General features: G+C 35.0%; 1 pseudogene; it reads left to right on the top strand.

Annotated features, from left to right (window-relative positions):
• Positions 1-5626: 5626 nt before the first annotated feature.
• Positions 5627-25855, top strand: part of LOC143386854 (uncharacterized) — a 56463-nt pseudogene continuing 36234 nt past the window's right edge.

The raw sequence follows: 25855 nt of genomic DNA, 5'->3' as shown, positions 1-25855 counted from the left end.
TGCCTCAGTCTCCTGAGTTGCTGGGGTTACAGGTGTTTCCATTGTACCCAACTATTGAAGAAAACATTGTGTTATTCAAAGACTTCTTTTATTCAATATTCTTATTAACATAAAGAATTCTCTTCCTTAAGAACATACTTGTGATTCTTATTTGTGAGATATTCTTAGGCATTAAATGTAATGAAAATATTTAAACATATTGAGTTGTTTTTAGGTCTTTTGCCATAATTTTAACTTATTTTTAATATTTGAAAACGTGATGGTTGGGGATGTGGCTCAAGTCATAGCACATATACCTGGCATGTATGAGGCACTGGGTTTGATCCTCAGCACCACATAAAAATAAAATAAAGGTATTGTGTCCACCTTAATCTTTTATTCTTTATTTCTTCTGTTAGCTGCATTTGTTAAAAATGTTTATACTACATTTAAATAGATATTAAGACATAATTACATGGCTGGGGTTATGGCTCAGTTCTTGGCATGTGTGAGGCACTGCGTTAGATCCTCAGAACCACAATCAATCAATCAATCGATCAAAAAGCTATTATGTCCATCTACAACTACCAAAAAAAAAACTTTATTACATATTAAATGGGTTGGATTTTGTGCATTTGAAACAGTTTCTTCCTATATTAAGCATAAAGCTTAATTTAGACTGGCATGGTAAGTGATCATTTAATTGGAAAGTTGGGTAGACAGAGAATTTCAGTCTTCCTGTGCACAATTTAAGACTTTTTACCCCTTGAGATGGAACAGCTATGCAGTCAGGGTGGTAGCACTGAGGTGTAGTGGGAGGAGAGATGCCAAGTGCTGATGTACAGTGTAGATGAGAGCCGCTCAGGGTTTCTTTCTGTAAACTCTGCAACTGACCAGGTCTCCCCCAGGTGCACTGTTAACTCAAAGTCTTAGGGGTGGACTTTTAGAAAAGAGAGGGAAGAGCAGTAGCTTTTGGGCACATGTTTCATAATGAGCTCAGAGCTTAGTGAAACTCCTTAGGGATATTCCAAAGTTCTAAAAATTCCCATCCCTCTTAGGAATTCCCTCTCTTCTAACACTAAAATTTTTTTCTAGTGTGTGGCATGATGCAAATTTGTGTTGAGCTATGCAGAGTGAGTCTCTTACTACAGAGTCTAGATTGTGTCTTTAAATAGACATCCAGCATGGGAGTATGGCTGAAAACCACTATCCTTGTCCCCACACCTTATCTATAGCAGTGCAATTGAAATGTCACACAAGCTTTTCCTTCTTTGGTTTGTATAGAGAGGACACCTTTGTGAAGCTTGTGATTATGTATGTTAAACCCCATGTGTTTTGTTTTAGATATATTTCAGTCTGTTCTAATATAAGAAAGTTTTTCAGTCTGAACATTCTAGCAGCCATCACTCAAACACTAATTGCTGTCAATGGGAAAGGATATCTTCCCACATCTTCTCTTGGTGCTTGAAACCATCCCACTTCCTTTTTCTTTTACTTTAAGAACAGATAACAGACACTTGGGAATTATAATCAGATTGTATCATTTTTTATGAAAAATTTACCAATTATTGCCCTGAAAAATAGTCATTTCTTTCTAATAGAGAGTGTTTCTCTCCATGTCTCTCTTTCTCTCTCTCAGTTCAGTCCTCTGAAAATACCTCTTACGTGAATGAATGCTTTGTGTCATGCCCTGATGTAATATGTTTAAAAGAGACTTTATTGATAGCTTTTTCAAAAACCTATGTGGGAGATGGATGAACGAGAATGATTATTCATTCAATGTGAAATCTTCATAGATCTTTAGATGTCCACAAGGTAGAAGGATGGCCAATGTTAATCATCCCTACTCTGATTTAAGGTCTGAAATGAGTATTTTCTGTGAAGAGTTGTAAACAGTGAAGATTTTTGTGGTGGGCTGTGGATTGAGCATTGCACTGTGCTCTTTGTGTGCATTACTTCGTTTTGTTCTCAATACAGCAAGAACTCAGTAAAATTGTGAAGTTTGTCCTTGGGCATGTAGCAATCATGTTTACAAAAACAAAAACAAACAAACAAAAAACTATCACTTGAATTCATTTCTCTCTATCTCTAAGGTGCAGTGCTTTCATATTCATACAGAAAAGGGTATTTGTAGAAGCTTAGAAAATTATATGTGATTTCAGAGGCTGCAACAGGAATATAGATATTATAAGGCCAGCTTCAGCAACTTAGTGAGACCCTGTATTAAAATAAAAAGGTCTGGGGATGTAGCCCAGAGGTAGTACATCTCTGTGTGTTTCAATCCTCATTTCCACACCAAAAAAAAAAAAAAGAAAAATAGAAGAAAAAAAGAAAAAAGTTGTTTGAATGTTTTCATGGTTGTAGTCTAGATAATGGAAGTGTTGAAAAGATTGACAATGACTTTTTTCTGTCATCACCACTGCCATTATTAATACTATCCTCTTTATTTTTAATGTTTTTCAGCATCAGCTAATGAAGTCTAGGAGCATGCCAGGGTGTCTGGCTCATAGGCTTGTATAATTTAGCAGCACTCCAAAATAAAAAGTTCATGCTGCCAAGTACAAACAAATGTTCTGTGCATTGTTAATTTGGTTATAGGAGAGAATGCTTGTTTTTCCTTGCTATGTGCTAATGAATCTGGAAGATTTTCTTAGAAATGTAATGGATTTTGACTCATTTAAATCCATGTAATTGAAAAGAAATGGGCAGTCTTAATAAACAATTTTTCATTGTAGTGTTTGGTTAGTTTCATTCTGTAACCTGCCAGCTAATTGTGAATTGCATGCTCTTTTGTTCTTTGCTGTTTTTACTTTGGATCTGATTTTATGGTTGGTTTCAATGGGATTTTATTGGTAGGAATATAGATTATTTCCCCATTTGAACAGATTGTGTGTTTTTATGACAGAATATTCTGTCACAGGCAGAGTGATTAAACCTGACCCTTATGCAGAGTTGTTACTATATGACTTTGTGCAACCATTTTAAAAATAACAGTTTTATTGATATATAATTCACATTACCATCAAGATCACTCCTGAAAAGTGCAATTCACTGAGTTTTAGTATATTCACATAGTTGTGTGCCTATCTTGCTGTCTAATTCTGAAACACTTTTTCATCTCCAAAGAAGACCCATACCCTTTAGTCATCACTCTCCACTCACTCTTGCTTCATGTATCTATGAATCTCCTTTTTCTCTTTGTGGATTTACTTGTTCTGGATATGTTATATAAATGTAATCATTCAATATATTGCCCTTTTTGTCTGGCTTCTTAGCCTATTTTTGAGGTAGCACATATCAGAATTTTATTCCTTTTTTATTGCTGAATAGTGTTCTATTATATGGGTACACTACAGTTTGTTTATCCATTTTTCAGTTGATGGATATTTGGATGACTTGCACTTTGTGGTTCTTATGATCATGCTACTGTGAATATTTGTGTTTTTTAGTTGACTTATATTTTCTTTGGGTAGATATTTAGGAGTGAAATTCATGGACCATAAGTAACTCTGCCAGACTCTTTTATAAAGTGACTCTATCATTTTACATTCCCATCAGCAATGTTTGAAGATTTCATTTATCCATATTCTTGCCAACAGTTTTCCATGGTATTTTTTTTCATAGTAGTCATCCTAACGGGTATGAAGTGGCATCTCGTTGTGGTTTGGATTTGCATTTCCCTGACAACTAATAATATTGAATATCTTCATGTACTTTTTAGCCATTATTTATCTTTGTTAGACAAATGCCTATTTAGATTCTTTGCCCATTTTAAAATTGAGCTGTCCTTTTCTTGTTCATTTGTAATAGTTCATATGTATTCTGGATATACACAAATATACTCTTATGAGATATGAGAAGTGTAAAATTTTTCTTATTCTATAGTATTTTTCACTTCTTATGAAGCAAATAGATTTTTTGTTGGAGTCCAATTTATCAGTTTTTTTGACTGCTTATGCAGTTTTTTCTGAAATTTTCTATAAGTTAAAAAAAAAACAGACCTTATTTCTCAACATCTCCTGTTAAAATTCTTTCTACAGAAACATGATTATTTTTTTAACTACAAAATAGGTTACAGATATTAGAAAATATTTTCTTTTCAACTATTTTCTTCAAATTTATTGGGTGAAGACAAAGTTTTCAAACCTGATATTCAGTGTACTTTTATTTAAAATGAAAAAATGTCTTTGAGTGTTCTGCTTAGCTCAGAATGCACATATTATCCTGTAAACATTTATAAATGCCTAAAGTATTCTGATGAGTTGACTTGGCTTGGAAATCCAGGAATGCTTGTAACATGGATTTTCTCCTTAAACAACAAGTGATCATGTGCCAGGCTGCAGATTTCTACAGCGTGTAGTGGCGCCAGTGGAGGAGGAGGGGCACTGTCTTGGTGAGAAAGCCTCACAGGGAGTCATTGCTGGTATTCTGTCTGCAGAGGTGTGTGGTTGATCAGAACCTTTAGTTATAGTATATGATTCTTTCTTTCAGACACTTGCTGTTGTGTGTGTTGTGTACCTTGGCACCAGTTATCTCTAACAGCAATATTTAGGGATATTGATGTAATGAAATGTAAATATCAATGTGATGACTTTGATACTTAGAAGCAAGCCTAAAGAAAGCCACTTTTCTTTGACTTCTCCAGGTTTTCAAGAATGGGAACTTCCAACTTACTAATTAATTCAGTGTTGTGTGTGTGTGTATCTGAGTTCCAGCCGAAACCCAAGCAGTTCTGGGTAATCAGAGCTTAAATGTGAGTCAAGGAGGAACAGCTATTTGGCTGGAGAGAAGTTTGTGTATATAGATAGGGGTGAGTACTGTTAAGGAATTTAGATCTTTCCTTAATAATGGAGAGCCATTGATGGGTTTGGGTGTATGTGGTTAATATGGTTTCTCCTATTAACTGTACCACAGATGATGGTTGTGAGGACTAGAGATAGGAGACCTGTGGAGCTGTTGGGCTACTCCAGATGAGAGCCAATGAGGACCTGAGCTAAGGGAACAGATGATAGAGGTGGATACACAGACTGAAAATATTTAGAAGGTGCAAGTTTGGATGCTTGATTGCAATCAACAATCATAAATTGAAAGGAGGATTACTGAAGAAGGAAGATTTCTGAAGAAGGATTCAAAGGAATAAAATGCCACAGAAGCCAGCATGATTTTAGGCCCTTGGGGGTAAAAAGTGACAGAGCAGGGGGTCATTCTCAGGCTCTCCCATAACTCCCACAAGAGGGAGGAAAGAGAGTCTCCTCCCAGCTGTGCTTTTTAAAATCCCAAGAGCACACTTTTTTAAAAAAATTATATTATTTTCTTTACTTGTTGATGAACTGTGTATATTTTTTTCTTTTATGTGATGCTAAGAATCAAACCCAGTGCCTTACACATGCTAGGCAAGTGCTTTAACACTTAGCCACAATCACAGCACTCAAGAGCACTCTTAGCCTTGGGTATTGTGCTCCCTGCTCAGGCAGAAGCTTTGCTGGGAGCTTCCTGCCATCATCACTAGCACTCCAAGAAGAGGGGAAGGATTGTGGAGCAGATCCATATATTTCTCTTTGGTAATTCATCCTGGCTTGGGCAATTGTTAAGATCTGAAGAGGAAAGTTGAGAATACTTCAGAAGTTTGTGGCCTGGATAGCCCGCGATGACAGCATTTCTGTGCAAGAACAAGGTTCACAAGTGAGTAGACTAGAATGCAGAAAGTTCACCTTTAGACCAGCTTTGTTTGGGATGTGACTGTTCAGATGTTATGTTTTTGTGACTATTCCCCTCTAGAGACTGGTTATTTTCTTTGCTATGACTTTCCAGCATGGATTTTCAGAGGTACCCTTATCAGCTCCTAGAAAAAGTAATTAAAATTCATTTTATACAGTGCAGCTTATTGTGTTTTTTTCTGCCTTCTTTTTCTACTAGGAATTGAGCCCACAGTGGTCAGCCACTGAGCCACATCCCCAACTGTTTTTTTTCTTTTTTCTTGAGACAGAGTTTTGTTAAGTTGCTTAGAGCCACACTAAATTGCTAAGGCTTGGTTTGAACTTGAATTCCTCCTGCTTCAGGTTTACAAGCCATTGGGATTACAGGTGTGTTCCACCAACCTGGTTGAGCAATCTTTCTTAATGGACAAAAAAACAGTAGATGCTGTTTAAGTGGTTCTTGCTCCTATGATAGTAAAGTGTGAATTTAAATTTCTTTATGCATCTCAAGGAGAACACAATATTGTACAGCAAGTCTAAAAGGGTGGAAGTTATGTGGTTTCTGTAAACTACTTTTCTTGATGTTATCCATGAAACATCAGTGTGTTTAGCAGTTAAATAGAAATTCTTGTCAGAGGACAGTGGAAGGCTGGACTGGCACTACACTGTTACACCAACAGCATCATTTAAAAACAATCATTCTTGGCTGGGGATGTGGCTTCCCTCACATGTTTGAGGCCTTGGGTTTAATACTCAGTTCCACAAACAAATCACTGTTCTACGTTTTCATTAATGAAATACATAGTCATTTTTGGAGGAATGAAGTATAAATTACTTATTTATATATGTCATTTGTTATAACATGACATGAATCATTTACTTATGTAAAAACACTGGTATACTTAAGTTCAGAATTGTCTTGAATATTTAGTGTCAGTTTAAACATGGTCAGGATTAATAATAATACTGCTGGTAAGGCCTCTCTATAGATGTCATTTTACTAAGGATCTTGATCTTGCCTAACTTTCCAAGATATAACAATAAAGGCTAGCTGAAAGTCAAAACTTGGATGATAATTTGTTGCACACACCCAGCTCTGCCACTAAGTTGTTTCTCCTCTATGCCAAGGCAGATGGTCAGATTAAGGTGAATTAGAGAAAAATAACTGTACTGAGATTAAATGGGAGTTACTCATGATGGGATAAATCCAATTTCTCTGGCAGGTTTGGTCCTATATGGGGCCCTCTTGTTAAAAGGTTTAAGATATACTCTGTGTTGTCAGTAATGGGAAGTAGCTCAGTGACCTTGGACAATTTATTTAAGGTCAGTTAGGACTCTACCTTTCTAAGATATTCTCCATTGTAGCATTGTTTTGAGGATGAGCACAGCTGCTGCATATAAACTGGTAAGCACAGTGCCAAGCACATTACAAATTACAAGTAGATCTTACTCCATGAAACAGTGTTTTTCTTCATGGTAAAATGCAACAGGAGGGCAGTAATTGACATTGGACATATCATGAGGAACCACAAATTGGATCTTAGCTTCAATGGAACTCAAGCTGTAGCAGATATTATTTCACAATTTTAATTAAAATCAGTATCAGAGGTGAGAAGTAAATTTTCATAATTTTAATTAAAAGTGCTTAATTGTCTTTGCTTTTTTCACCAATTTACTTAAAGCAAACCATTTGCATTTGTAAAACTCCAAAAATCAATAAATAGAAGATACAATAACTGAATACTATGGTTTGTTTCATCTTTTGTTTAGTGGATATTTCTTCTCCATGAAGATGAGAATACTTGGGTATTGTGCTTTCAGAACCCGTGTTCTGCATTCCATGGTTACTGAACACTAAGGATTAGTAGTGTTTAAAGTAGTTATGAATTTGGGTATGATGTGTTTAGAACACATACAGAGGAAACATGTCAGTCAAAATTTACTAAAAGCTTATTGTTCAGCAAAACTCTATCTTTGAGAACACAAAACATGACAGTTCTGAAAAACCTGAAGAAATTAGTAATGATCAGTTATACATGACAGTAGAAAATTCTTAAATTCATTGCATACAAATGGAGCAGATGTTGGGTTCTTTTAGAGAAACAACTTAAAGGACAGTATCATTTCAAGGGAAAAAGATAGTGGAAGGTTTACAAATAAATTCCCTTGCTAAGCTGTAAAATGTCTTTTACATTGCGGGAGAGCTATGAATGATTTTATTTGTGATGAATAATTAAGCTTGTATCTTCTATAATATATATTAATTTCCATTATTGGTCCAGTTAACTGAACTCAGTAATGAAGAATATGCTGCTACAGAGTATTATCTTTGATACCAGCTGTTAGAGAATTCACTTAAAACTTCCTATTTGTTATTGGTATTAAAAAATTATTTGGGGTCTATCTTTTCACATCGTTTCATATTTCTAAGCCAGAATGACTTCTTAGAGCTGGCAGACTTCATACTCACTGTGTGATGAAGCAATTTGTAATCTTTGTTCTGAGTTCACTTAAGGTATGAGAAATACTTGTAATGTTGGAATTAAGCTGTTAAGATACAGTTCTTCAGTCATATTATCATTGAAATTTATTATTTTAACCTTTAATTAGGAGAGTCACTGTTCTTGGATGTCTGTGGCCTGTTTCCATTGCTATTCTTTCATCATGTGATTTAAGTGTTTCTAAATCTTACAAATTATTCCAAAAAAAGACATGGAATAACTTTTTATTACGGTACTGTCCATTCTGCATGAAATCCAGCCATTTCAACAGGGCATACTGAGAGCACATGTGCAGTAAACATTTATTTGAATTAATGAATTGTTTTAGGGCAGCTTGCAAAAGTAATGTTTTCAATATTCAGTGGCTGAGCCCTTCAGTACTGGTAATTCAACTAAACATTCTGATTTCATTTGAAGCCAGTAAACAGACAACTGTGCAATCCAGGGAGACCAATTTGTTAACTTTTCTATCCCATAGTAATTTACTTTTTTTAAGAGAGAGAGGGGGGAGAGAAAGAGAGAGAGAGAGAGAGAGAGAGAGAGAGAGAGAGAGAGAGAGAGAGAAGAGAGAGAGAGAGAGAGAGAGATTTAATATTTATTTTTTAGTTTTTGGTGGACACAATATCTTTATTTTATTTTTATGTGGTGCTGAGGATTGAACCCAGTTCCCCACACATAGCAGGCAAGCGTGTTACCACTTGAGCCACATTCCCAGCCAGTAATTTAGATTTACAATCCTGCTTATGTAGAGTAAATGTCAAAAGAAAAGGTGTATTTGAAGCAGTTACATGAGTTAGTTTGCTACAGTGAAAGATTTTTAGTATGCTGATGGAAAAGGGACAATTTAAAATTGATATTATAAAATTCAGGTAGCTCTTTTAAAAGACAGATTTATTGAAGTCTAATTGACATCCAATAAACTTCATGTTTAAAGTGTATGATTTAATGAGTTCTGACACATGTGCACACCCAAGAAACCATCATCAAAATAAGGAGAATGAACAGATTCATCACCACCCCAAATTTCCTTGTTCTTCTATCCTCAAGTTGCTCTGTCCCTTTCTTCAGGCAACCACCAACCTACTGATCTGGTATCATGTAGGTTAATTTGCTTATTCTATGGTTTTATGTAAATGAAATCTCTCTCTCTCTCTCTCTCTCTCTCTCTCTCTCTCTCTCTCTCTCTCTTTCTCTCTCTCTCTCTCTCTCTCTTTGCTCTTTCACTCAGTGTAATTATTTTGAGATTTGTCTCTGTTTCTGATTATATCAGTAGTTTGTTCCTTTAAGTGATCAAAGTATTCCATTGTATGGATATGCCTGTTCACCACTGACAGTCATTTGGGTGTTTCCAGCATTTGGCTCTTACAACTAAAACCCATCTGAACAACTGTATTACAGATCTTTGTGTGGACTTAGGCTGTCTTTTCTCTTTGGTAAATACACAGAAGTGAAATGAGTAGATCATGTGCTATGTATATTTTTAATTTTTTAAAATGCTAAGCTGTATTCCAAATTGTTGTTTCCTTTACATTCCTACCAGCAGTGAATGAGGAATCAGTTGCTCCAAGTCTCTATCTTAAATATTACTCTGGCAGTCTTTTTAAATTTTAGTCCTTTAAAAGATACATAGTATTATCTCAATGTGATTTTTAAAAAATGTTTTTAGTTGTATATATACACAATTCCTTTATTTTATTTATTTATTTTATGCAGTTCTAAAGACTGAACCCAGTTACTTATATGTGCAAGGCAAGTGCTATGCCACTGAGTCACAACCCCAGCTTCTCATTGTGATTTTAATTTGCATTTTCCTATTGGCTGATTATGATGTTGAGCATATTTTCATGTGTTTCTTTGCCATTCCTTGGTAAAGTATCAAATCTTGTATGTTATTTTTATTGAGGTATTTGTTTTTCTTATTAAGTTTTAAGAGTTCTTTTTGTATTCTAGATACAAATTCTTTATTAGATTTATGATATTTTGTCCCAGTCTGACATGTTTTACATTCCACTAGCAGTGTCTTTCAAAGAACAGATATTCTTAATTTTGATGAAATTCAATTTACAAATTGTTCTTTAATGCACTTTTGGTATCATATCTAAGAACTCTTTGCCTAACCCTAAGTCACAGAAGTTAGCTCCTGTTTCCTTAAGTAGTTATATTGTTTTTAGTTTTACACTTAGGTATATGACCCATTTTGAGTTAATTTCTGTATGTGGTTCAAGGCAAGGGTCAAAATTCATAAGTTTTTGTATATGGGTATTTAGTTCCAGCACCATTTGTTAAAAATGAACATTGTCTCTTTGCAGAATTGCCTTTGTACCATTGCCAAAAATCAGTTTTTTTGTGTACATGGGTCTATTTTGGCCTCTATTTTGTATCATGATCTACTTGTTTATATCAGTACCACATTGTCTGAATTACTTTACCTTTGTAATAGTGTTTCATTCCAGATTTTTTCTTTTGCAAACTTTTTTTTGGACTGCTCTGGGTCCTTTATATATGCATTGGAAGTTTATAATCAGCTTAACTGTTTATACAAAACAGCCTGCTGGGATTCTGAGATATTGAATTTATGAATCAATTGGAGAGAATTGACTTCTTAACATCAATGAGTCTTCCAACAAATGAACATGTTATTTCTTCCCGTTTGTTTAGATTTCCTTTAATTTCTCTCAGCAATCTTTTAAAGTACAAGTCTTGCATATCCCTTTCAAATTTGTCTTAAATATTTGACATTTTTGGTATTATTATAGTATGTTTAAAAAATTCAATATAAAATTTTTCATTGCTAACATAGAACAACAATTCAGTTTTGTATCTAGCTGTTGTATTATCCAGCTTTGCTACACTCACCTTCTAGCAGTAGCTTTTTGGGGGGCATATTTCATCGGATTTTTCTATATAGATAATCTCATCATTTAAAAAATATAGTTTGAATTATTCCTTTATGACTTGAATGTCATTTTTTTTTTTAGTGCCTTATTAATCTAAGCGGAATCTTTGGTATATTGTTGGATGAAATGATGGGAGTTGTCATATTTGTCTTGTTCCTTATATTAAAAGAAAAACATTCAATCTTGTTTTTATTATGCTTGTTAACTGTAGTTTTTTTATTCCTTTTATCAGAATGAGACTGTTATATTCCTAAGGTTTTTATTGTTGCTGTTTTTGAACTAAGAATGGGTATTGGATTGTTATTATTTGTTTGCAAATATGGTGATGTGCATTGTGTTTTGAATGGCAAACCAGCTTTGCAATATTTGCATAAATCTCATTTAGTCATGATGTATTATTCATTTTATATATTATTATAATTAATTCATTAAAATTTTGCTTGGGAATTGCATGTGGTTGCATACACTTATAATCCCAGCTACTCTGAGGTAGGAGGGTCACAAGTTCAAGCCTAGGCTGGGTAACTCAGTGAGATCCTGTATCAAATTAAAAAGGACTGAGGATGTGGCATTAGCCTAGCCACATTAGAACATTAGCTTAGCATTTGTGAAGCCCTGGGTTCTATCCTTTTTTACAACCACCCACCCCCTCACAATTTTGTATAGGATTTTGCACATATGTTCATGAAGGGTATCCCAACCTCTTGTAATGTCATTGTCTGGCTTTGATTGCAGGTTAATGCTGGCCTCAGAATAAGTTAGGAAGTATTTCCTCCTATTCAGTTTTCTTATAGAATTTGAATATTATTTTTTCCTACATGTTTCTAGGAATTTTCCAGTGAAGCTATCTGAATCTGAAAAAAAAATTAAGATTTTCAAGCTACAAATTTTCTTAAATATAAACCTGTGAATATTCAATTCAGGTTTTCATTGTAGGTGAGTTGGTGGTATCTTTCTAGAGAATTTGTTCTCTTCATTTAGGTTGATGGATTTATTGGCATATATCCTTTTCATATCTATACAAACTATGGTGATATCATCTTTTCTTTCCTGATTTTAGTAATATGTATATTGTCTCTTTTTTTTCTCATTACCCCAAATGGAGGTTTCTACTTTTTTTCTGTCTTCTTAAAGAATAAGTGGTTGGTTTTTGTTTGTTGTTCATTTTTTTTTTGACGGGGGTGGGGGCTTGGGATCAAGACAGGACCTTACACATGATAAGCACACACTGTACTATTGAGTTATACCCCAGCCCAACAACCAGCATTTAATTAGTTTATGTTTCTCTATTGTTTTCTGTTTTTTATTTATTGAAATTTCTGCTCTTTCATCATTACTTCTCTTCCTCATTTGCCCTCTACATGTGATTTAATTATTTCTTTTGCCATATTTTAAATTTTTATACATAAAATATGGTTCTTTGAAGATTATGATTTAAATTGTTTCTTTCATGAGACATAATGATATTGAGGCACAGAGAAGTGTGCTGTAGCTCAGTGGTAGAGTGCTTCCCTCACACATAAGAGGCACTAGGGTTGATCCTTGGCACCACATAAAAATAAATAAATAAAGGTTAAAAGTAAATAAATAAAGATTAAAAAAAGAAACTAGGAGAAACTAATGTCTGAGGTACCTTACTTTGTTGAAATCTGTGGAAAAATTTCTGAGAGCAAATCCTAAGTGTTACTTTTGTTGTCACTTTCTGTTGCTTTTTTTGCAGTGGCATAAATTCAACTCAGGGATGCTCTTCCACTGAACTACATCCCCAGCCCTTTTTATTTTGGGGCAGGTTCTCAGTTGCGGAAGTTGGCCTTGAACTTATGATTCTACTGCCTCTGTTTTCTGAGCAGCTGGCATTATAGGCTTGCACCTGTGTGCCCAGGTTTCTGGTTTTAGTTTGTTTATTTATTTCTTTATTTTTAGATGGACACAATACCTTTAATTTATTTATTTTTATGTGGTGTTTATGTCTACGTGAGAAGAACATGAGTCTCTGAGGACTGGAAGGTAAATAAAATTTGTGATTTCAAAGTGGTTTTCTGGAATTAGTGAAAATAGTAATTAAACCACATCTAATGTAAAGGTTGCATAGCACATTTGAAAGGAACCCTCTTTCATGATTTTTTCGCTCCAGAATATGATGTCAATTAGATACTGCCTTTGCCTTATTGAGAAATTTGCATCCCCATGCAACTTTATTTCTGGCAATGGTGACACTGATTTAGCTCAGTGGTAGACTAGCTTTGTTTTCAACATGTAGTAATATAAATAAATAGGCCCAACATGTTGACCCCAGCTTTATTTTCCAAGAAAATTCTGACTTAACTGGACAGGATATGTTACATTCCTTAACAAACTGTTTTCTGTTGAAGAAATGCAGTTTAAAAATAATGTTTATAAGAGCAACTTAAGTTACCCTGAAGTGAAGAGTTTTGTAACCCTGCTATAGACCAGATTCTGGAACTCAGAGAAATAAAGATAATTCTTATGAACCATAAAATCTGTGAGAGTTTATGCTTAAGAATTCAATTAGAAATAGTGGACATGAGCCTAATTAACCTAAAGTTTTCATGGCAGAGGATACTTGAGAGTTTGATGTTATCCTGCTGTCAGTCCATAGTCAAGAACTGTACCTGCTCAGGACTCTTTTAGATCTTGTTATAGATCTTCAAAAAAAACTGAAGTTCTAGAGAGAAATGCTATTATCTTTTCAGAGAGAACACACTTTCTTCTCTCAGAGTGTTACCCTGTTCTTCCTTCACATCACTTCTAATAAACTCATTGCCTGCCACTCTGATTGATAAGTTTTGAAAGTTATGTCTTGATTGAAAAAAAAAAGTTTGCATTTGAAGGGATTGGTCTTCATTCTACCTCAATTTTTTATACTGTCCCAGCCCTGTATCACTAAAAGATCCTTGCCAGCTAAAGGGCTATCAGAGACTCCCTGGAGTGTCTTAACTTCATTGTTTATACTGCTCTCTAGATGGAGAGACCCAGGGAATTATATTCACTAGACACTCCAAAAGAATTTAGACATGGTGGCTCTTCAAACCTTTTGTCAAGCAGTTATGAAACCCACAAGTAGGACAATATAGGAGGTTACAATGAGGACACATCACACAGGAAAATCTTAAAGGAGGAATTTCAAATTAGATATTGAGATAAGGTGTCTGTACATGGGAAGACAGAGAGCAGCGAAAAATTATTCTTATTTTTTAAACTGTCAAGATACACTTGTCTGCTTTTCTCTCATGTGAAATGCTCACAAAGAGAAACCAAAATCTTTAATCTGACATCCGGTTCTTGGAGAAAAAATAGAAATACTGCATTTATTTGAAACATAAAATAGAGAAAAGAAAACAGTTGACAAGACAAAGAGGGAATGCTGGCATTAAATATGTGAACAGAGCCAAGTGCAATGGTGCACTTGTGTAATCCCAGTATCTTGGAAGGCTGAAGCAGGAGGATCATGAGTTAAATTTTAGCTTCAGCAAAGATGAGGTGTTAAGCAACTCAGTGAGAATCTTTCTCTAAATAAAATGTAAAATAGGGCTTTGGATTTGGCACAGGGGTCCAGTGTGTGAATATATTTTAGAATGACTTGTTATTCAATGTCAGATTACTAATCCACTCACTTTTGACTGGATGCCATTATTCATCCACAAGATACCAACTGGTTTCTTTGTGGAAAATAGCTAGTATCTTACAGACAGTGTGGTGAAGATGTTCCTACACATCCTGTCTTACAAGGTCACAGTGAGGGGGATTCTGTGGCAGGGCTGCACAACCTGGAACCAAGTACCATGGGGAATGTTAAGTGTTTTTTTTTTATGATACTCATGAGATAGATAATAGGGCATACAACAATCAATAATAAAAGTACATGTTGCCTGAGATTGCAGGAAAATTCCAACAATGAGATTAATAATACAATAAGATATGTCCTGAGTTGTATTTTAGTATCTTTGACAATACAAACAATAGTGTTTTTCATAAGAAATTCACAGGGAAAAGATTGCAAATCAAGGTTCCTGAGAAAAGCTTAACAATTTACACTAAGCCCCTCTTTCTAAAGCCACAACCTGTGCAACATACATTCCCTTTACTAACAGAGCCTTTTTTCCCTACACAGGAATTCATGATGAAAATAGGAAACACAGAGTTAATACTAATAGCAAATGAGTTGAAGTGCAGAGCCTGCTCTTTAATTAAAAATTATAAAGACATAAGAATTCATAATTTGATGAAGGATCAAAGAAACTCTTTTAAAAAGCAGTTAAATAGGTCATGTGAAAAAAGAAAATTACTTTGGAAAAAGAGAATAATGTAAAATTTTATATAGATATATTTTAGAGTCAGTTCAGAGGAGTGGGCTTTTAAGTAATAGGCTTTCACTGTCTTAAGTGTGTATTATTAGGACTTTAGTTTAGAAGCAAAAAAGCTTACCAGTAATTATGCATGTGCTTTAAAGTTTAAAGTTAATAGGTCATGATACCCGTAGTCAAGTTGCATAGTCTAGTACTTAGTGATTGAAGTGAAAATGTAAAAGCTTAATCATGATTGGCAAAGGTTACAGGAACATATTTTAAACAATGGGTCAGAAAAGATTGCAACTCTTGAAAATTATATAAATGAAAGTTTTGTTATAATTTTAACTTCATGAATAAATACCTTTTAAAAAAGGTATAAAAATAAAGGCCCCTCTATGGGCATCAGATTCTTCTGAAGGCTACTTGTAATTTGCAACCTGTCATCCTGTCTCCTTTTCTTTTGCTGAGGCCATCAATCCATTTATCTGTAGTCCTGGGACTCTGTAGAGAATAATATCCAATGCCATTCATACTTCAGGACACCTGGATACCTGCTAGGGCTGGACCCTGGAAATAATAATTAAATTTTTCTTCATTTAAATTTGAAGTTGACTCTGTTGATGGGCTGTATTGAATTATAGAAAAAATATATATATATATAGACATAATGCCTGTGATTTGTGCTAATATTCTCATAGTATCCCATACCAAAGGAAAAACAGACATCATAATTCTATTATTATGCTCAAGGAAAATTGCAAGTAATTTATTTTTTAATTCCTTATTCTCTAGGTTCTGGAATACTGAGAGATCTAGAGACCTGGCACCATTCACCTCTTGTTTATTTTATTAAACTAGAAACATTAAAACTTTATTTTTGCCCCATTTTTTTTTGTAAGGGAGTAAGGACAATCCTGCCCCAGGGAATAATTTATGAGCTGAAGTCTCAAGCTCTTTTCTCATAAGGCTAGAGAACAGAAATATTAAATTAAATTTTAAAGTAATTGTGATATTTAATTTTTATATAATTGCAGTTCTGTCTTGGCTAGATCTAAATATTGGGAGTAAACCATGAAAAAATTTTATCCTGAGGTACTTAATGCAATTCACAGCAATTATAAAAATCATAATCATAATCATAATAAATATTCCTAGGCTGTGGAAAATTCCTGTAATATTGTAACATCAGTTACTTGAAAAGCCATCACAGGAGAATTTGAGACCCTTCCCCAGGACACTGTCTATGTTTCTATCCATCCATCAATCCATTCATCTGTGGTCCTGGGACTGTGTAAAGAATAATACCCATGGTTGTGATCTCCAGTATTTCTTTTTCTACTGGCAATTGAACTCAGGGGCACATGACCACTGAGACCACATTCACAGCCCTATTTCTATTTTATTTAAACACATCATCTCAGTGAGGTTCTTAGTGCCTTGCCATTGCTGAGGCTGGCTTTGAACTCACTGTCCTCCTGCCTCAGCCCCACCAGTTGCTTGGATTATAGGCATGCACCCCTGCTTGTGGTAGATCCCCAGTGTTTGAGCAACAAAAACAGAGCAGATGAAAACCTGTCTTTGTGTCCTTATTAAATTCTGATCTGGATGAAATTTACTATTACTCAAAGAGTAGGCCTCCTGTATTAGACAGGCAGTCAGTGTAGATAGGTAAATCGAGTCAGGTTGAATCTAGGAAGCCAATTTTGAGTGAATCTGGGAAGTTGGAGACTGTCCTCTGAGGGATATTATCAAGAACCTGCCCCTGCTCCAACCTGTTGCTGTCCCAAGAATTTCCCCTCTCTACAGAGAGCCCTAAGATTGTTAATGTGTCCTTGTACTCCATCCTGCCCTTCCCCCTAAATCCCACCTATTTTGCAACCTTAGGCCATTCCACCAAGCATTTTTGGGCCTAGACCTGTACTCAGGAAGGAGAAAGATATGGGGGGAAAGGCAGGAGAACAAAGGAAACCTAGGACATACAAAATGGGCAGAACACCTTGCTTCTTGGGATATCCTATAACCAGCAATGCCCCCCTTATCCCTTCTGGGAGAAGTCCATGTTACCCCTTTCTAATTAATCCCTGCTTTGTATGCTTGCCTCAACATGCTTCTCTAATGTTCAAACTTCAACATGTGGAAAAGTAAGACTTGTCACCAGTAACCAATGGTGTCACTACCAGGCTCAATTTTGCAGGAAGTTCCTGAAGCCCTTTCCAATCTGTCTTTTGGGTGAGAACTGTCCAATGAAGACACAGCCAGTGATGTGGGGACAGACTTCCATAGTCTTCTATTCCTTTTGTTTTTGGAGCCTGCCATTCATTGATTCCATTTCTCTGCTTCCAGTTTTCTGTGCTACACTGGAGCTGAAAAAAATATAAGGGGATCACTAAGCATCCTGAAATCCAGAAAATGGTAAGTGTGTGTTCTTTTTTAAGACTGGGTAGGGAGGCTGTTTGAAATCACTGGGATTGGCAATGTTGGCTGAAAACTCCTCATAATTGTCTCCAGAGTCTTGTGGATAGAGGTTCTCTGCTTGGCAGCTTAGCCTTTAGTTTTCTCTGACTAGTATAGTGGAGCTTAGATCAGTATTTTAGACCTCAAGTCTTTTGTTTCATAATTGTACGAGGTTTTCAGGGCCTTCCTGAATTCCTATGTGGGCATCTGTGTTCCATTAGCTCAGCATGTCCCCAGAATGTGTGGTGAAGACTGGGATAATCATCAGAAGAGGACCCCAACCTTATTAGTTGTGTTCCTGTGTAGGAGAAGCTGTGGCTTTTTTGGGGACCCCTGTTCTTGTTCCTCCTAAGTTTTTATTTTTGTTGTTTATATGTTTGTTTATTTTAGACCATGAATTATTCCCATGGGTGTTTATCTACTGACCCACATTCTCAAACTTTTTCTATATATTTATGTAGAGACAAAATCTCACTGAGTTTCTTAGAACCTCACTAAGTTTCTCAAACTGGTTTTGAACTCAATATCCTCATTCCTCCTGAGCTTTCTAAATGTAGACTCAGAAGTATCTCAAATCCAGAATGGTTATCTGATAGTTTAGCTATTTATTGGTCTGAGATTAAATCCCAAATTTCCAGCTCCCTTCACATTCTCAAAGGCAGGGTTCTTGCTCAACTTGATTGAGAAAAAATAAAATAAAACAGATAGTAAAATTACAAGGCAGCTGTATCATGGACATATTATTTAACCACACCTGAAGGTTAATGGATAGATATGTTAATGAGCACCATTTAAGCCTATTCAAATTATAAAAAAACACTTGAGACTCATTTATGGGAATACCTTCAACCAAATTCTTTTTCCTTGCTTGAACCCATTTGGAAGTCACTGGAAGGAGGATGGGATACATTAAGAACAAACTTGAGCCTATTTGGTAATAAAAATGCCTTTTTCAATACTCATTTTAAATAGATAGTAACCAAAGCACTGCCAAAAACCATATTTAAACTTCGAAACTGACACCCAAAAAAATGGGTTCTTCTGCTAACATGCCCTCTCCCGTATTTTGGGAGTTGTATTTTTTCTTGCTAAAATAAATTATATTCTTTTTAATATTACCTTCCCTGAGAGTTCAGAGATTTTATTCTTCAAAGCTTGTGAGACAACATTCCAGAGAAAATTGGTTAAATGGGAAATTTAGTTTCATCTCAAAACTTCAGTTTCAACATATTTATGTTTTCCCATGTTTTGTTTAAAGGCATGCTTTATTTGTATTTTTTTCTCCAAGAACTGGATGGCAGTTTTAAAAGATTTTGCTTTATCGTTGTGAGACTTTCACATAAGAAAAAAAGCAGGAAAAAAATTAGATGACATTAAAAATAATGACTCTTTTCTTAATAAAATAATATAGTCAATGTGTACCAGTCCCCAGGGACAAAATTGCGACATATGCAGTCAAGGAGAGAAATAAAAAATGTCTAAATGCTTCTGCCCCTTTTAATGCTTTATTCACTCAAATTGCTCAATGCAATTATACTCTATAGGTTCTTACTCAAGAAAATAACTATCCTGAATGCTAGCCACTGTAATAGTGATAATCCATTCATAGAAAAAAAATAAAGGTTGATTACTTTAATGCTAAGAAGTCTAGATTAATTTTAGACACTGCAAAAGTAACTTAAACATGACAGGCTAGTGACAGACATTCCCTCTGTGTACTAAGTTTAAATGTCAGAACAAAATTCTTAAGCCTTAGCCTTTTACTCTAGCAGATGCACACTCACTCAGACCATGGTGACCAGGTCCAGAACCAAGGCAGGCTTCTCCTGGCTTGGAGTGGACAACAGGTTGTGGAGAGAACCTATGGAGAAGTTGTGGCTTTCTCCAAAGTTCAGATGAAGTGGTGGAGTTTGAGAGATGAGAAAATCATGCAGAGGATCAGAAGAACAATGACAAGTGATGGGATGTCAGTTCCTCATCAGGCTCTTCAGCTTGAGTGCATGCTAGTTTCTGCTGGCTAAATCCCTGCTCATTAGCTCTATAATTTATGCTAAAATTGGAGGCTTTAACCTCTCTTTCAATTCTTATTAGCTCTCATGGGATTTCTTCATGACATCATTCACTCTGGGGTCAGAAACCTGGTCTAGTAGTCTCCACTCTGATTTTCTTGTCTCTCTCTCTTATCAGGCAAGTATAGCCTGCCAGATATTTCCCTCTGTTTATCAAGTTAAGGGGAAGTAACTTTTTTTAGGCCATACTGGAGGACTCTGTGTGTGTGCCTGGTGCCACTTCATGTTTCAAACTGGAGTTTTTAAAATGGAGTTGTTTAAGCTCAGGACTAAGGCCATCCTCACAGTCCCAATTAAAGACTTTTTAAAAATGTAATGGGACCTTAATTGAGGTTTTTCCCTCCATATGTGTAAGACCATTTTATTAAAATGACCTGTAGAAGCATTCCAAACATTTCCAGGAAACATCTTTGTCCTAGTGTGGAGGAAAATAAAGATGGGACTGAACTTGATTTAAACTATAAGGAAGTTTAATCACAAAGGCTAGAGTACATAGTGTATCTGAACATCAAAGGCCATGTGAGAAATCTGGTACATTTTAAAAAATTAGTTATCAATAGACTTTTATTTTACTTATTGATAGGTGGATCTGAGGATCCAACCCAGTGCCTCACCCATGCTAGGCAAGCATTATGTTACTGAGCCGAAACTCTAGACATAATCTAATATATTTTTAATAACCTGTTATACATAGACATTAACCAGTAGCCTTAATACATTTTCAATATCTGTTTGGATTGAATTAGTAACCCAGAAATCAGTAAAGCAAAGAATCTAATTTTATCTCCAACTGTGGTTTCAGATATCACAGTGTTTGAGTTAAGATTCTCCTTTGAAGAACTTAACTGTGTGTTGTGTTCTCATTCCAACCTCCCATATTTGCCAGTAATTAGTTTTAGAACAGTCTGACAAAAGGGGTCCACAGATATCAATGTCTCTTAGCCTATTAGGAAAATATCATTATCTGAGTCTTCTCTTCTAGAGATCAGTTTGAACTATAAGTGTGTAGCATCTAAGGGGAGTAGTTGGATGCTGTGAAGCTGGAAGAAATCTTTTGATATTCCTTTTACCTAAAGGGTGTTTTTTGGGGGTGTGCATACCAGGAATTAAACTCAGAGGCACTCCACGACTTAGGTTAATCCCCAGCGCTATTTTACATTTTCTTTGGAAAGAGTTGCTTAGTGCCTTACCATTGCTGAACCTGCTTTGAACTCTCTATCCTCTGCATCAAACTCCCAAGCCCCTGGGTTTAGAGGCATTTCCCACCATGCCTGAGTGGCATTTAATTTTTTATTAGATACTGTGAATAAAGCTACAATAAAAATGGAATTGCAGTTATTTCTTTGATAAAAGTTTTCCAATTCATTTAGATATATGCCCAGAAATATTATTACTGGATTGTATGGCACTTTTTAGCCAGATTTATTATTATTATTTTATTTATTTATTTAGTCACTATAGATTAACCCATGGGCACTTTTTCACTGTGCTATACACCAACCTGTACCCCTTTTTTGAGACAGCATCTCACTCATTTCATTAAAACCTTGCCAAACCTTGATCTTGAACTTGAGATTTTCCCTTACTCCTGAGCCACTGGAGCATAGGCATGTGCAGCCTTGCTTTGCTACCCAAAATTATTATTAGTGGATTATATGTCATTTTTATGTTGAGCTTTGGAAGAACCTTAACACTTTTTTCAAAAAATATATTTCTTAATCTTTAAATTTTCACTAATATTTTCACTTGTATATGTACACTGGCATAATTGTAATCTTTCAGAAATTGTTCACCTTAGTTGGTTTGGCACTGGGAGATAAACCCAGGAGTGCTAACCACAGAGCCACATCCCCAGTCCTTTTTATGTTTTATTTTGAGACCATGTGGAGAAAACAGGAGCCACTTAAATGAAACTAAAATTGTGTCTGATCCCAACAAAGCAATTTTTTTAAACTATAGCATTTATTTTATTTTGAATGTACATACTCTTTTCACCTATTTTTCTGGTTTCACCAGCATGGATGAACATATCTGTAGCCTTATGCTATCATATAACTACATATTATCAGGATCAGAAACACAGTATTTTATATAGGCTTTGCTACTGTTTGAGGAGTATCATATATATTAAATAAACACTTTACACAAAATAATAGCAATTTATATAGTTTCTCTAATTCAAGAGAAATTGTTTCTTGTCCTCATCAATTCTGTGTAATATTTTTTGGCATCAGATATTAGCTTGCATCTTTTTAATTTGTTAAGATGTTAAGAGGTTTTAATTTTTGAATATTTCTCCTACCATAAGTGTCATTTTTTATTAAATATTCTTAACTTTTATGTGAGCCCATGAGTCTCACACTTCTCTTTATACCTTTTCTTAAAATTATGTTATTATTTAGTTATGGCTGGACATAATACCTTTATGTTATTTATTTTTTGTTATGTGGTGTTGAGGACAGAACCAAGGACCTCACATTTGCCAGGTGAGTGATCTGCTCCTGATCCAGAAATCCAGCCCATCTTTGTACCAATTAATGAAAAAAAGTTTTTTTTCTTAATGTTGCCCAATTTATACTTTTTTAAACATATTTCTGTAACTTTCTGAAAATAAAAAACTGCTCTGTTTTGTGGTTCTTGAGATTTAAACCAAAGTTGCCATTACACTCATCAACATCCCCAGACACTTTTAAAAAGTCTTATATAGAGACATGTTGTTGGCAAGTGGCCCAGCTAACCTTGAAATTTTAACCTTTCTGTCTTAGTCTTCCAAATAGATGGCATTAGAGGTAAGTACTGTGACATTTTCAATATAAATCCCTTTTATTCATGCTGGGCATTGAATGCAGGGGCAACTGATAAATGAATCACATTCCCAGGATCATTTTATATATTATGTAGTTACAGGGTCTCACTGAGATTTTTAGTGACTCTTTTTATTGTGACTGGCATTGAACTCACAATCCTCCTGCCCCAATCTTCAGAGTTTTGGAATTGCAGGCTTGTGCCACCACACCTAGGATAAGTTCCTTGTTATAGTAACTTTTGACAGATATATATGGGCTATTGAATCTAGGGGTGGCATACCCTTAAGCCACAGCCATTTACCCAGGCAATTCAATATTTTATTTTTAGGCAGAAACTTCGTCATGGTGTTCATGGCCGTCCTGTGTTGACAAGGCTTTCTTTGAACTTTTGGTTCTTCAGCCTCTACCTTTCAAGTCATTGAGATTATTTGTATAATACCATCCACAGCTCTATTTTATTTTTATATTGAAGTATATAATACTTCTAAAAATGAGTTTTGTCTGGTTTTAAGAAAGCATATAATATAGTTTTCCCCCAAAATACTTTCTTGTCCCAATGATTTTTTTGGAAAGAATGTCATATTTCTATTTCTGCAAAACACTTCAAACTTTCTCCAAATTTTAAGTTTCTTGTTGTTTGTTTTGTTTTGTTTCATTTTCTTTTTCTTAATAAATGTTCTGTGTTTCTTACACACATCTATTTATTCATATTATTATAAGGTATGCAATTATTTCTATAAGTTCATGGGATTTCGCCATGACATTATTTACCCTGGTGTCAGAAACTTTGGGTCTTGTGGTCTCCACTCTGATTTTCTTGTCTCTCTCTCTTATCAGGAAAGTATAGCCTGCCAGATATTTCCCTCTGTTTATCAAGTTAAGGGGAAGTAACTATTATTTAGGCCATACTGTAGGACTATATTGGTGTGCCTGGTGCCACTGCATGTTTCAAACTGGAGTTTTAAAAATGGATTTTTTTAAGCTCAGGGCTAAGGCCATTCTCACAGTCCCAATAAAAGACTTTTAAAAATGTAATGGGACCTTAGTTGAGGTTTTCCCCTCCATAATTGTAAGACCACTTTATTAAAATGACCTGTAGAAGCATTCCAAACATATCCAGGAAACATGTTATTTTCCTAGTGGAGGAAAATAAAGATGGGACTGGACTTGATTTAAATTATAAGGAAGTTTAATCACAAAGACTAGAGTACATAGTGAATCTGAACATCAAAAGCCATGTGACAAACCTGGTACAATTACAAAAAATTAGTTATCAATAGACTTTTATTTTACTTATTGATATGTGGATCTGAAGATCCAACCCAGTGCCTCACCCATTCGAGGCAAGCATTCTGTTACTCCAGCCCTAATGTGATACATTTTTAATAATCTGTTTTATACAGACATTAACCAGTAGCCTTAGCACTTTTTCAATATCTGTTTGGATTAAATTAATAACCCAGAAATCAGTGAAGGAAAGAATCTAGTTTTATTTCCAACTGTGTTTTCAGATATCACAGTGTCTGAGTTAAGATATCCCCTTTGAAGAACTTAACTGTGTGTTGTGTTCTCATTCCAATCTCCCATATTTGCCCAGTCCTTTGTTTTACAACAGTCTGACATAAGGTGTCCACAGATATCAATGACTCTTATCCTATTTAGAAAATATCATTATCTGAGTCTTGTCTTCTAGAGATCAGTTTGAACTATAAGTGTGTAGCATCTAAGGGGAGTAGCTGGATACTGTGAAGCTGAAAGAAATCTTTTGATATTCCTTTCATCTAAAAAGATGTTTTTTGTGAGGTGCAAACCAGGAATTAAACTCAGAGGCACTCCACGACTTAGGCTCATCCCCTGCCCTATATTACCTTTTTTTATTTTTATTTTGGAAAGAGTTGCTTAGTGCCTTACCATTGCTGAGGCTGCTTTGAACTCCCCATCCTCTGCCTCAAACTCCCAAGCCCCTGGGATTAGAAGTATTTCCCACCATGCCTGAGTGGCATTTAATTTTTTTATTAGATACTGTGAATAAAGCTGTAATAAAAATGGAATTGCAGTTATTTTTTTGAGAAATGTTTTCCAATTCATTTAGATGTATGCCCAGAAATATTATTACTGGATTGTATGGCACTTTTTAGTCAGATTAATTATTATTATTTTTATTTATTGAGTCGCTATAGATTAACCCATGGGCACCTTTTCACTGTGCTATACAAAAACCTTTACCCCTTTTTTGAGACAGCATTTCACTCATTTGGTTACAACCTTGCCAAATTGCTGAGACTGGTCTTGAACCTGAGATTTTCCCTTCTTATACTCCTGAGCCACTCGAACATAGGCATGTGCAGCCTTGCTTTACAACCCAAAATTATTATTAGTGGATTATATGTCATTTTTATGTTGAGCTTTGGAAGAACCTTAACACTTTTTTCAAAAAATATATTTCTTAATTTTTAAATTTTCACTAATATTTTTACTTGTATATGTACACTGGCATAATTGTAATCTTTCAGAAATTGTTCACCTTAGTTGGTTTGGCACTGGGAGATAAACCCAGGAGTGCTAACCACAGAGCCACATCCCCAGTCCTTTTTATGTTTTATTTTGAGACAATGTGAAGAAAACAGGAGCCACTTCAATGAAACTAAAAATGTGTCTGATCCCAACAAAGCAATTTTTTTCAAACTATAGCATTTATTTCATTTTGAATGTACCTACTCTTTTCACCTATTTTTCTGGTTTCACCAGCATGGATGAACATATCTGTAGCCTTATGCTATCATTTAACTACATATTATCAGGATCAGAAACACAGTATTTTATATAGGCTTTGCTACTGTTTGAGGAGTATCATATATATTAAATAAACACTTTCCACACAATAATAGCAATTTATATAGTTTCTCTAATTCAAGAGAAATTGTTTCTTGTCCTCATCAATACTGTGTAATTTTTTTTTGGCATCAGATGTTAGCTTGCATCTTTTTAATTTGTTAAGATGTTATGAGGTTTTAATTTTTGAACATTTCTCCTACCATAAGTGTCATTTTTTTATTAAATATTCTTAACTTTGATGTGAGCTCATGAGTTCTCCCCCTTCTCTTTATACCTTTTCTTAAAATCATGTTATTATTAAGTTGTG

The sequence above is a fragment of the Callospermophilus lateralis genome, unplaced genomic scaffold (assembly GCF_048772815.1).
Source record: "Callospermophilus lateralis isolate mCalLat2 unplaced genomic scaffold, mCalLat2.hap1 Scaffold_79, whole genome shotgun sequence".
In the NCBI taxonomy this organism is placed as follows: Eukaryota; Metazoa; Chordata; class Mammalia; order Rodentia; family Sciuridae; genus Callospermophilus; species Callospermophilus lateralis.
This window is presented reverse-complemented; position numbering and strand designations above follow the sequence as displayed.